This window comes from Arvicola amphibius, chromosome 5, assembly GCF_903992535.2.
Source record: "Arvicola amphibius chromosome 5, mArvAmp1.2, whole genome shotgun sequence".
Lineage (NCBI taxonomy): Eukaryota > Metazoa > Chordata > Mammalia > Rodentia > Cricetidae > Arvicola > Arvicola amphibius.
In genome coordinates, this window is record NC_052051.1 from 121,172,306 (window position 1) to 121,185,533 (window position 13,228).

The 13,228-nt window shown below is 42.1% G+C and overlaps 1 protein-coding gene across 1 annotated transcript in view; it reads right to left on the reverse strand.

Moving 5' to 3' along the window:
• Mcc (MCC regulator of WNT signaling pathway) overlaps nucleotides 1–11,840 on the reverse strand; it is a 292,443-nt gene extending 280,603 nt beyond the window's left edge. Inside the window, exon 1 of the mRNA XM_038330393.1 lies at nucleotides 11,820–11,840. The gene's annotated coding sequence lies outside the window, so the exon portion shown is untranslated. The remainder of the gene's footprint in view (nucleotides 1–11,819) is intronic.
• Between the last annotated feature and the right edge of the window lie 1,388 nt (nucleotides 11,841–13,228).

A 13,228-nucleotide genomic window follows, 5' to 3' on the forward strand; every position in this document is an offset into this window, starting at 1 on the left:
TTTTTGTTGAAGCTGGTCTCCAATACTTGATGACTTAGCTTGACTGGCTCGCCAACAAGTCCCAGGAATCTCACTGCTCCTACCTCCCCAACACTGGGATGACAAGTTGCACCACTGTGTCTGGTTATTTTATGTGAGTCCTAGGGAATAAATCTCTGGTCCTCATGTGTTGACAGAGATTTCTGTCCTGCCTGGTCCCACAGTCATTCTTTCCCAAAGAAACACACAGAGGTCTACATTAATTATAAACTGGTTGGCCTGTTAGCTCAGGCTTCTTATTAACTAATTCTTACACCTTAAGTTAGCCCATTATTCTCATCTATGTTAGCCACGTGGCTTGGTACTTTTTATCAGAGAGGCATTCTCATCTTGCTTCCTCTGTGTCTGGCTTCCTCTGTGACAGCTGTAAACTGAGCATTTCCTCTTCCCAGAATTCTTCTGTTCTGCCTACCCCACCTATACTTCCTGCCTGGCTATTGGCCGATCAGCATTTTATTAAAATACAAGTAACAAATCTTTACAGGGTACAAGGCCATTGTCCCACAGCAGTCATGCTTGTGTGGCAAGTACTTTACCAACAGAGCCATCTCCTCAGCCCCAATATGGTTACTTCTTGAACTCATGTAAAGATAGCTCTGTGAATGAGTAGCACATTTTCTCTCCCTCAGGAAGAGCAAATAACAACAAGCAAGTGATAGGAAGAGACAGGTTTGAAGAGGTGCTGGTCATGCATTAATTACATGAAATGATTTAATATCCTACATGTACTGAACACATAACAAATATGACCAATTACTCATGGGATTATAGTAGGGGCACCTGTTTTTCTGCTAAAATCTGTTTCTTAGAAATACTTTTTTCAGGATGGAGAGATGACTCAGCCATTAAAGGGTGGGCTCACAACCAAAAGTAAAAGAAATACCTTTTTTCCCTTTCCATAGCACAAGACTATATCTAAAAGATAAAAGATAAGGAGACAAGTCTGGAGATAGGACTCTATTTCTCTGTACCTAAAAAAGAACTCTATTGAGAAGATAAGATGAGGCCATCCTTTCTCATGAGAGACCCCTTTTCTCTCAGCTTTTAAAGCTACTTAAGAAAGCCTCTACCATTGCTGGCAATTAGGCTGAGGCTTCTAGGTTCCAAATACATCTTTGATAGTTGCCTCTAAGTGCATCAAAATTGCAGGTACATTTTTTCCAGCATTTAATGTTAATCCTCCCTATCATCTATTGATAAATAATTACACAGTTGTGTCAGGAGGCCCCAGCATAAAAGCACCAAGGGATTCAATTATGCTGTAGTAACATTGTCTTATACAAAATCAGAAAAAAATGAAAATCTTGTTAGTATTTTGTGGGTGTGTGTATGTGTGTGTGCGTGCATGTGCATATGCATGCACATATCCACATGTATGTATGTTGGCAGTGAACCAAGGCTATCCTTAGAAAAGTTGGGGCATCATTTATATTCCTATAAAGGAGTATAGAGGGTATGTGAGACACAGCACTGGTTCTGTATGGTGGGTCAGGAGAAAGTGTGATTTCTTCCATAGTATTGCTGAAGCATCCTCTGTTATGTAAATGAGTGGCTACAAGATCAAACCATGGGGTCTAATGAAGCTGGGTTCATATCTTTGTTGATCGCATCCCATGTAATCTCTCTAACCCTCAAGTTCCTCATCTGTACACGAATGGTTAACTATATATACATATTCATGGCATAAGGCTGTGAGAATTGAATGAGATAGTTTGTATTGTTCTCGATTAGCTTGCACATTATGTGATATAGAACAAGTGTCCATGAGCTATTAACAACATGGCAAGAAATACAGCAAGCAGACAAATGGATGGAGGTAGAAAACATCATTTTAAGTGAGGTAACCCAGACACAGAAAGACAATTATCACATGTACTCCCTCATAAGTGGTTTTTAAACATAAGGCAAAAAAAAAAAAAAAACAAAAAAAACTCCACATATCACAATCCCAGAGAACCTAGACAACAATGAGGACCCTAAGAGAGACATACATAGATCTAATCTACATGGGAAGTAGGAAAAGACAAGATCTCCTGAGTAAATTGGGAGCATGGGGACCTTGGGAGAGGGTTGAAGAAAAGGAGAGGCAGGGAGGGGGGCAGAGAAAAACGTAGAGCTCAATAAAAATCAATAAAAAAAAAAAAGAAAGAAATACAGCAGGCACACCTATCCCTGCATCACAGAACATAGGTTGCTACAAGGGTTCAGATGTTCTTCCTCCCACCCAGGCCTCTGGTTAGATGAGGCCAAAGAAGGTTTTCTCTCCTAGCTATTACTATGCACAAAAATACAGCAAACAAACCCATTAATGGGTTTGCATAAAAACACACACACAGAAATCAAAACTTCTGTATATTAAAAAAGTCAAAATTCTTTAAGTTCATTCTACATATAACTTTTACAAACCCAGGAACCCACACAATCAAGGCTCAGAGGGCTATTCCTTTCAAAGAAACCCTTCAGTGATGAAACGTAAGTAAAAACAAAGGAAATCCTTGTTTAGCTTCCTGTGTCCAGCAGAGGCTGACTCATAAGTAATCCGTTGCTGTCCTAGCCATTCCCTGCTTTGCTCTTGAAATCTGTTATACTGCCCCTTTGTCCTGGGACTACTCTCTCTCTCTCTGCAAGCATGCGGGCTGGGAGTTTAACTGTCCCTAGCCACACCTTCCTTCCCTGCCTTTTTTTTTTTGTAGCAGCAGATCAGGCTAGTTCTGCCTCAGTAAACTGCACTCCCTGTTACTTACAGTAGGACAGGAGTGGTGAAGTAGTGTGCAGAATCGTGACTCCTGGGTGATCGCGAAGAAGGGACAGGTCCGCCAGCTCTTGGAAGCTCACACAAACACAAGAAGACCTTGCTTTCTCCCCTCCCCCCCATTCTTAATCCACAAATATATTCTCAAATACCAAAATGCAAAGATAGCAAACACTACAATGTTGAGAATGCATGCATCCTCTTGCCTTTCTATGTTTTTTAAAGTAAAATATGCCATTAAGATGTTAATAATGACCAGTGTGTTGTTGATACATGCCTTTAATCTCAGCACTTTGGAGGCGAAGGTAGACAGAGCTCTGTGAGCTGGAGGCCCAGCCTGGTCTCTATATCAAGTTTCAGGCTAACTGGGATTACATTGTGAGACTTTAGCTGAGAGAGAGAGAGAGAGAGAGAGAGAGAGAGAGAGAGAGAGAGAGAGAGAGAGAGAGAGAGAGAGAGAGAGCTAATACTATTCCCATGGTTAAAGATCCGCTGGAATAAGTTATTGGAAGAAGGATGGAGAAGAAACCGCCACAGCAATGACAGGCAGGATGCTGTCACGCTGCACTCTAGATACAACCGTCATTTGTTTTATGTGTAGGAAGCTCCTTTTCCTCTGACCGACACAAAATGAAAGATAGAAATGCAAAGAGCTCAGGGAACTATCAGGTGCCTAGACATAGGACCACTGCCCTCTAGTGTGTACTCAAAACACTTAGTGTCCTTTTGTCAGAGATGGTTATTCCAAGGACAGGAAAGATGATGTTCTGCTGAGCTGCCCAGCAGGACAACTTCAAAACTAACACACAGCATCATTAGAAGAAGGATATCCGGCGACTGCCCACCAACTCACTAACTGTGGTGCTAACACTCCTATGAGGTCTTCAAAATGAACTTTAAAAAAACCCTTAACGCTTATTTGTTTATTTAGTTATTGTTAGTGTGTGCTCTAAGGTGAGTGGGGAGGACAAATTGTGGGAGTTGGTTCTCTCAAACTCAGGTTGTCAGGCTTGGTGACAGGCACCCTTACTCTTTATGCTTCTTCCCCCCCCACACACTAATTTGCAAAAGGTAACAAATACTATATTTCATAACTAATGTGTGCCAGGATAGTGGTCATCACAAGACCTGCCCTAGTCTATGTTCTTCTACTGCCTGAGATAACTTCAGTGAGAGGTTCAATCTGGGCCCCCATAATCCCGCAAAAGGAAGAAAAGAAACAACAGCAAAAAAAGTAAAAAGGAAAAAAAAGAATGCTTTTTACTAAATTTAATATTCTTCCCTCAAAGTATTACAATGTTCACAGGATGTTGGAGCATAAAAATGTCAAATTTATGCTTGCAATGTATTTCTTTTAAACCTAAGAGCATTTTTACTGGAGTTTGAGAGAAAAACAACAGGACAGGAAGCTGTAAATAAACCTAAGCCATGGCCAGGAAGAGGGAGTTGGTTAAGGGGAAGAGAGAAAGTCAGGTTCTTTGAACCAGACGTGAAGGAAGAGGGCTAGGTTGGCACTGGAGATCTGGGGGTATGAAGGATAAGAGAGTATGAATCTGAGCAGAGAGATGGTAAGAGGGTCTGTAGAGCATCTTAGAGCATAAATGTGCTCCTGAAGATTTTACTAATTCAATCAGAATGAAGAATTGAATATACCTAAGTAAATCATCCCTGTACATTCACAAATGGGCACAAAAGTATCCAAATAAGTAACTTCATTTCTCATGTGGCTGCTTTTGGAAGGTGGCAATGACTGTATACTTAAACTTAATTTAAAAAGTTAAAATTATAGGTTGCAGACTTGGTTATCAAATAGATACTAGGTTATTAGGGCTTAAAATTCCTTCAGGACAAACTATTTGACACCCCAATCATTTCCAAGTCATGCATGATATACCTATGGAAGCTAGGAATTGAACCCCAGTCCTCTGGATGAGTGCTCTTAACTGCTGAACCATCTTTCCAGAGCCTGCTTATTTTATTCTTAAGTATGTTTGTGTGCGCACTTGAGCACATGTGCATATATACACACACGTGTGTGGTCCCCTCTGAAGCAGAAACATAATGTCAGATATTAATTAATTAATTAAGCTATAATTATAGGCAAATGTGAGCTGTTCAATAAGAGTGCTGGGAACTGAACTTGGGTCCTCTGCAAGAACAGTGTGTTTTCTTAACTGCTGAGCTATCTCTTCAGCCTCTGTTGGCTTTTAAATTTATATAGCTTCATTTGAAAAACCTTGTTTCCTTCTTTAAAAAAAATATAAATGCCTTTTGTTTAAAATGTACAATTTAAGTGTTAAAATAGTAAAACTGTACTGATGAGATGGCTCTAAAGGTGCTTTCTGACAGAACTAAGGACCCAGGTTCAAGCCCTGGGTCTCACATGGTGGAAAGAGAGAATTGGCTCCAAAGTTACTCAAGGTTATATGTGTGCCTTGGCATGATCATGTTCATACATGCATAAACATGTAGAAAATGCAGAAAAAATTAAAAGGAAGTAGACAAAATTGAAACCTAATTGTGCAAGGCAGAGGAAGACAGGCTTGAACAGCTCGGTAAGACTTAGCTTTTTTAATCTGCAAAGAAAAGAGGCCAACTGTGCTTTCCTGAGCTCTGAGCCATGATTTGAAATGGTGGGGAAACACAAAGTGTAATACTTCATTGATAGCTGCCGTGTCAGATAAAAATGACAGCTCAAAGCCAAATGCCTTTGTCGTTATGGAAGCAAATCCTACAACCATTTAGAAGTTTTCTACACTTCTAAATGAAAGTTTTTGATGTTTCTAGATTTTTCCTTGGCAATGTTCTCAGAAGAAAACAAATCTCTATATTTATTCTTTGTTCATTTTGTATTGTCCTGATTTCCTAAAACTCTGAAGGATTGGTTGAAGCTGTGCTGAAGAATTTCTTGTTTGCCGCTGAGCAGTGCCCAGAAGAGGGTGCTGTGGTCACAACGCTGGGGTATGTCCTTTAGAGCAAAGGTTTCCAGATGTTAGCCCTAAAGTTGGCAACTCCTTAGTGATCAGAAGATCTTAAAATAACAGAAGGAGAAGTGAAAATTCCCCTGTGTTAAAAATGATTCAAGGACATAAACAATTAAGTGAGCCAAGATGAGGAGACGAATCAGGGCTGTTACTGCCCATTGAGTTGTTTCATTTGAACATTTCACATCGTGTGCATGGTTTCTTTTCAAGAGCAGATTTAATTTATATCAATTAGTTCTATTATTAATAAAAATGTCAAAGCTAAGGTCATTTAAAACGATTGTACGGCTGAAGGGATGTGCCAAGGAATTTATATTTTGTTCAAGAATTTATCAGTGGTATATCTATAAATAAAAGTGTTTATGTTTTATGCATCAGAGTGCTCCAGTGTGTCAATATTTAGAACCTCTAACATTACTCTCTGAGTCATATGGATCTTCGGAGAAACGTTTTCAGAGAACAGGCATTTTTCTTGTTGCAGTCTCTCTGTATCAAACTCTCCCTGTTTCATGTGGCGTTGCTTTACATGCTTTACATGGGCTTTGCTGGCAGTTTTATCATTGTTCCACGGTGGCTCAGAATGAAGTCAGTTCAACTAAGCTGAAACCAGCTTCCTGGAGCTTTCTTTCCTGTGTGGCTCTGCCTGGTCATACCTGAGGAATATCCCACGTGAAATCAGCAAGTTAGATGTGAAGAAGTCATCCTTGACACCTTCTGAAAGCTGGGGTGGGACGCTGTCTTAGTCTGTTCTGTACCTGTTATCACAGAATACCTAGGCTGGGTAACTTATAATGAACAGACACTTATGAACTCACAGCTCTCAGGCTGGGGAATCCAGAACCAAAGTGCCAGTATTTGACAATGGGTGTTTTGTTTTCAAGGCGTAGGCAAACTCTCAATTTATCACCCCCATCACCACCATCACCACCACCACCATCATCATCACCATCATCCTCATCAATTTTCCTTTTTGTTGTTGTTGTTGTTGTTGAAACAGTTTCTCAAAATGTAGCCTTGGGTGGTCTGGAGCTTGCTATATAGACCTGACTGGCCTGGAAATCATAGCTATTCACCTGCCTCCGTTTTCTGCACGCTGAGATTAAAGGAATACACTGCCATGTTTGGCATTCTTACGCTTTTTTTTTTTTTTTTATAATGACATCGATCCTGCTCGCAAAGGTGGAAACCTTGGAGCCCAGTTCCCTCTTAAAGCTCCTCCCTCTTAGTATGGTTATCATGGTGATTAAATTTCAGCATGAGTTTTGGAGAAAACATTCACACCAAATCAGGTGCCAAGCACAATAGCAATTTACGTGGATTGTTGCTAGTCCTCCACTTAACAACTTAGTGTACCAGGCTTAAACTACAGACCTACCAGATCTCTGCCTTCAGCTTTTCTGAGTCCTTGGCCAGCTTCTCCTGCAGGTCACAACTTCTCCTGCAGGTCACCAACAGCACCCAGGTTGGTCATAGTAAGAGTGTGAAGGAGGTTGGAGACTGGCCTTGCTCTCCTGTGTTGACCTGAAAGCCCCAGAATAGCTTAAAGCTGAAGACCAAGCTGCAGAGTCAACAGACTGCGCCGCCAGCTCCTACATGTGTGTGAGGAGGTATGTCATCACTTGTGCCCTAAATCACATGTGACATCCTGCCTCTTCCATACAAGTGTCTGCGTATTTACAGCATCATTTTGTTCTGTACTTGGCACCTGCTTTGGCTTGAATGTCTCCTTCAAACTTCTTGCTGAAACTCAATGGCCATTGTAACAATATTGAGAGGTTGGTGGTGGTGGTGGTGGTGGTGGCAGGGGCTTAGAAAGTAAAATACTTCTCAATGGGTGGCGGGGGGGGGGGGAGAACTATGCCCATTATAAATTTCATTCTCTTGCTTCTAATCTACCCTTCTTTCTCCTGCTTCATTGTATGGAGGGGACTCTGTAAACATTGCTTCTCTGTTAATAGAGGAAGCTGAAGGGACACTGAAGGAAGCAAGAAATCCCCAATCTGGCTGTGCTCTCCCAGGCAGAGACAGGGCAGGACATCCAGCTTGCTCACTCCTGGAAAGACTTAGTGTTTTGCCACTTCAGAAGGCTTTCTAGAAAATTTCACTGGCATTCTGAAGTCACCTTCTTTGTGATGTTCATCAAGTCTTGATGGAATCCAGCCAGTTGGACCAATACTCTAGAGAGCTGGTGTCTATCTGTCATCCCTGGCATGAAGAACCACCAGGAACGTCTCTATTGCCCACAGGGTACCATCACCCCTTCAGAGGTAGAATCAGCACTGGGTAATTTGAGATACTTCTTCTAAATGTGTTTCTTGTCTGGGTACTCTGTCTCTGCCTGAGATGTGAGGCTGCTCTTTCCCTGTGTTATGTGTGAACTTACTGTAGTTTTCTTTACCCACAGGTGGTAATACTGTGCTACTCATTAATACTGCTTCTATTAACTTTCCCCTGCGTAAATTACTGTGTGCTTCCTGTCTCCTAGCTGGATGCTGACCAATGGCTTTTGCTTCTAGCTGTTTTGTTTTTAAACAGAACTTAATTTTATTAGTTCAAATTTTGTTTTAGGAGGAATATAAATTACTTTTAATATGACTTTATAAATAAAGGGACTGCCCGAGTGTGCCATTTCAAGAGGCTGTTTGCTTTCTTTGGCCACACACGAGGTCTGTTTCTCAAGCTGGGATCATGGATCCCTGTGAGGAGATTCAGAAGCAGTGGTGTCTATAATGAACCACCCTAAACACAAGGGTTTACACAATGACTATGATTTCTCATGTGACAAGAAGACTCCAAAAGTACATCAGAAATGGTGTGGACATGGGAAGGGATGGAGAATTGAGAGCCCCAATCCCCTAACCCAGGGTTTAAGCACATAATTAAATTCAAGCCATAGTTAAAATTTTCTGGTTTTCACTCTGTGAGAAAATATGGCTATCCTAAGACTTCAGTGCCCGCATTTGCAATTATGGTCAGGTTCTCACAAAGGATGGCCGTACACGAGTATGTTCAGTTTTGTTTATTTATGTGGTCACATGTGTAGTTGCTAATCATTTGTGGAGTTGAACCCTTTTTAATTATTCATTGCATTTCAATGCCTAGATGCCATCACTTACCACAGGTATTTTTCATAGGTTTTCATAGCCATAGACGAACAGGAAAGTCTATGAGCTGACGTGCACTAACTACTGCTACATGAGCTGCTTGTCTGATGTTGTGTAACCATTTCCTCTGAGATAAAACCCTCCACCCTGAAGAAAAGGTCAGTCAAACAAAATTTTCTAAAGGAGATGAAAGATTATCTAGCCGGGAAGCTAGTTCATTGCAGGAAGTAAGCATGCAAAGCGTCAGGAAGTCCCTGAAACTGACCAGATTCTCTAGGCTCCTCTCTCTCCCCAAGCATATGTAAACTATTGGGACTGCTGAAAGACATTCTCAGACCAGCAGAGCTGCCTGGGAGACGCAGAAATCAGCTGAGTGACCCAGAAGAGACTCAGGCTGTTGGGGCTGCCTGAAAGAGACAGTCTCCAACCTGCTGAACTGTGTGTGGGCTGGACAGTATACTGTAGGTTTGTGGCTTCTGTGATCTGCTACTCACACTGGTGTGGGATTTTGGTGAAGAAACTGGTTTTGAATCATTTATGCTCTTGTAAGTAACCCCTCACTTATAATCCTATAAATAAACCATGTTAAATCCACTGGTTGGCCTTTGGTGGTATCCATTCTTTGATCTATTATCAATCAGCATGAACCATTTGTTCACGTGTCTCTAGGAATGTGGGAATGGCTTCACACAAATCTTGTGTTTAAGGGAGTTGTTATAGCTAGTATCTGCTGAGGCCATCTCAAGCATCACCCACCCAGTGCTTGAGGAAGGGAATATGTATGGAGACATATGAGAAGTCTATGCCTTAATCTCTTTGATTCCCCCAACTCAGAGGACCCAGCCAGATGAAACCTGGGGATTGTACCTACTTCTGCCAAGGAGAGATAGGACATCCACTCGGGATGTTCCTGAAAAGCTAGGACCATGGATTCACTTAGTGGTAGGAAGCTGACAGCTCCTAGAGCTTCCCACAGTGGGTCTGCTGGACATCTGGGGCCATGAAACTTGAACCCTTCAGAGCAGATGCCAACCAAATATTGATCAATGTGTAATGCTGGTTTGTACTGGCATCTGTGTTGCAATGACATTGACTATCTTGAAAGCAGGGTCAGGGGGTGGTGACTGTAGCTCCATCACCAGAGTGCTTGCTTAGTCCACATGCTGTACTGGGCTCAGTTCTCAGCAATGCATATACCAGAAACGGTGGTCCATGCCAACAGTCTTAGAATTCAGGGGGTGGAGGCAGGAGGATTAAGAAGTATAGAATAATTCTTGAGCTACAAAGATTGTAGGGGAGCGCCAAAGCTCAGCTGGTGTAGCATAAGGAAGGTCCAATCTGCTGGAGAGGATATGTAACAGGCATATATAACAGTTATATATAATCCAGACCCATGGCAGACATATTTACTGGCAATTTCCTGGTCTACTGAGCATACAGAAAGTAGGTACTATAGTTATAATTCTAGTCAAACTGTGCAAAGTTGTCCTTGAAGGGTGGTCAATAAGGAACAGTGCAATAACCATGGGTGATTGGACAGGCCTTAGGTGATGTAATCATACCCAGGAAGAGATTGCAATATAGGTGCTCTTAATATTTTAAAATTTAAAAGCATTTTAAGTGATAACAGTTCAGACCTACAGAAAAGTTACAAAGACAGGATAGAGAGTTCCATGACCAATTTCTCATTTATTAACATGTTATATTATTATATGATTCTTGTCACAGTTCATGAAGCAACACTGTTTATTAGCTAGAACCCATATTTCCCCAGGTCTCTTTGGATTTTTCTTATCCAGGATCCCACCAAGGGAATGGTGTTACATTTAGGTGATACCTTTTTTTAGGATGGTTGTAAGCAGGCAGTGTTTCTTCCCAGGCTTTCCTTGGTTTTAATGCATTTAGCAGTTTTGACAAGAACTGGTCAGGAATCTTATAGAATGTCATTGGGGCTTGGGTGTTTTTTCCTGGCATTTTAATTATTGCTAGAGATTTATGATTGTTAGCTTTTCCAAACATCTCCCTCCAAAACATATGAATAGAAGATATGTCATAACATGTGTTTATAAACCTGCAGTCTTTATCAAACAAACCATGAATCATACGTCCTGGCTGGAGACTTGCCATTTCCCCATTGAAACCTGAATTTCAAGAAGCCAGGTAGGGGGAGTGAAGGAGGGAGGGGAGCTGAAAGGGAGGGAAGAACTCCCACAGAGCTCAGATAGCAATCTCAGTTTATACACTTCAAGGTACTGAAAAGAGCCAGCCATCAGCTGTACACACTCATGTCCCAACTCTGACTAACGGAAGCCAATAGTTCTTGACTCCAGACAGTCACTGTCATGGCTCATGTGAACAGAAAAAAGGAGCTGAAGTGACTGGGTGGCTCAGGAGTAGCACTTGCCCACGTGTGAGGCTGTACTTCCGTCCTCAGCACCAATAAGAAAAAAAAATAAAGTTAAACTAAATACGGCATAAATTAATGCTAAGTTTCCCCATCGTTCCCACAGAAATAATCTCAAAGGTATAAACCAGAACAATAATCAGACTTCCAGTGAATCTTTTTCTCTTTGCTTTTCAAAGGCATGAAGTCCAAATAAATAGAAGGAAGTGTATTCTATAGCTTTGTAAACTCTGGTGCCGCGGGAGCATTCTTGTTATAGAACTATCGTGTACTTCAATAAATCAGACTGCACAGGCTACAGAGTTAGTCAAAACACCCTTTAGAATTCTACATTATTGTTAGCAGTGAGAAAGAAGTTCCGAAGCCCTTTAGTGCTAGCGACTTTGGAATGCTCCACAATATTAGCCGCAAGGAAATGGTAAACTATTTAGTGCAACAAGAAGAGGCAATACTCAATGTTCCCTTTGGAGCTCAAATTTAAAATATTATTATTGGAATATAGACAGAAGACATGTTCTGTGAACAGAGGTACTCACGGTGCGGGCCAGCTCAAGATAGCTTCCGCCTGTAGAGGTGCCAACATGCGGGGATTGGGTGAGAAGCTTGTGGAGGACAGCTGGCTGAGGCAAAGAGCTTCCGCCACACTCCAGCAGCTTCTGGAAGGGCAGCTGGCTCTGCAAGTCTGGGCTCTGGAGGTCCCTGGCACCGGAATCATACTCCCAGTTCTCCTTGGTTGCTGACAAAGCACCTAGTCCAAGAGATGCAGGGAAAATAAAAAGACATTTCTTTCGTTAGCCTGTGGGTGGTCAGCAAGCAAGGATTTGAAGTCTCTGTGTCTTCCCTGTGCCAGTGTTCCCAAACACATGTGGCTCCCAGGCTGCATGCTAAGCACTTTTCCTTTCAAATTGACATGCAGGAAGTTTGGAGATGAAAGCAATTTCAAGTAAAGTATTTGGAAAAAATGTCCAATGAATATGAACACCATCCCTGACGACATGAAAACTTATGGGGGGGGAGAGAGAGAGAGAGAGAGAGAGAGAGAGAGAGAGAGAGAGAGAGAGAGAGAGAGAGAGAGAGAGAGGAGAAGGAGGGGGAGAGAGGAGAGAGAGGGAGAGGGAGGAGGAGGAGGAGGAGGAGGAGGAGGAGGAGGAGAAGAAGAAGAAGAAGAAGAAGAAGAAGAAGAAGAAGAAGAAGAAGAAGAAGAAGAAGAAGAAGAAGAAGAAGAAGAAGAAGAAGAAGAAGAAGAAGAAAGCAAGCACAGGAGAGCCAATTCAGATGGGAACTGCATCAGTCTGTGATTGGCACTTGGTTTTTATGTTGACCTTAGCGCTTGTTGGTGATCCTGGGGAAGAAGGAAGCGAGAGAGCCGGCAGATGGTATCAATTTAACCATGACTTTCGCATGCTCACGTCATCTCACCTGGAGGAAACTGGGCTGTGTTCTCACTGGGGCAGCCGCACAGCTGCACAGTGGAGTTCAGGGCAACAGACTGCAGACAAAGTGACAGCCTCACTCCCAGGCTTCTCACAAGCCCCTCAGTGTGTGGTTCCCCATGCCCTTTGCCTTCTGGTAAGGTTCAGGTGGATCAGCGCTTAGGAAGCTGGGTAGTGCAGATGGCAGAGCCACAAGACAAAAGATGCCTTGCTCCCGGAATCACCTCTTACGGGGGAATAGGCGGCTCACCCTAAATGCCCTGTGTTTTTACTTTATATGAATATGAAAGGAGCTTCTCTTGCAGGGGTTCTCAACCTTTCCGATGCTGTGACCCTTTAATACAGTTCCTCATGTGTGGTGACCCCAAACCGTAAAATTATTTCATTGCTACTTCATAATGGTAATTTTGCTACTGTTATTAATCGTAATGTAAATATCTATGTTTTTTGATGGTCTTAGGTGGCCTTTGTGAAAGGGTTGTTTGACACCCAAAGGAGTCGTAACGCACGTT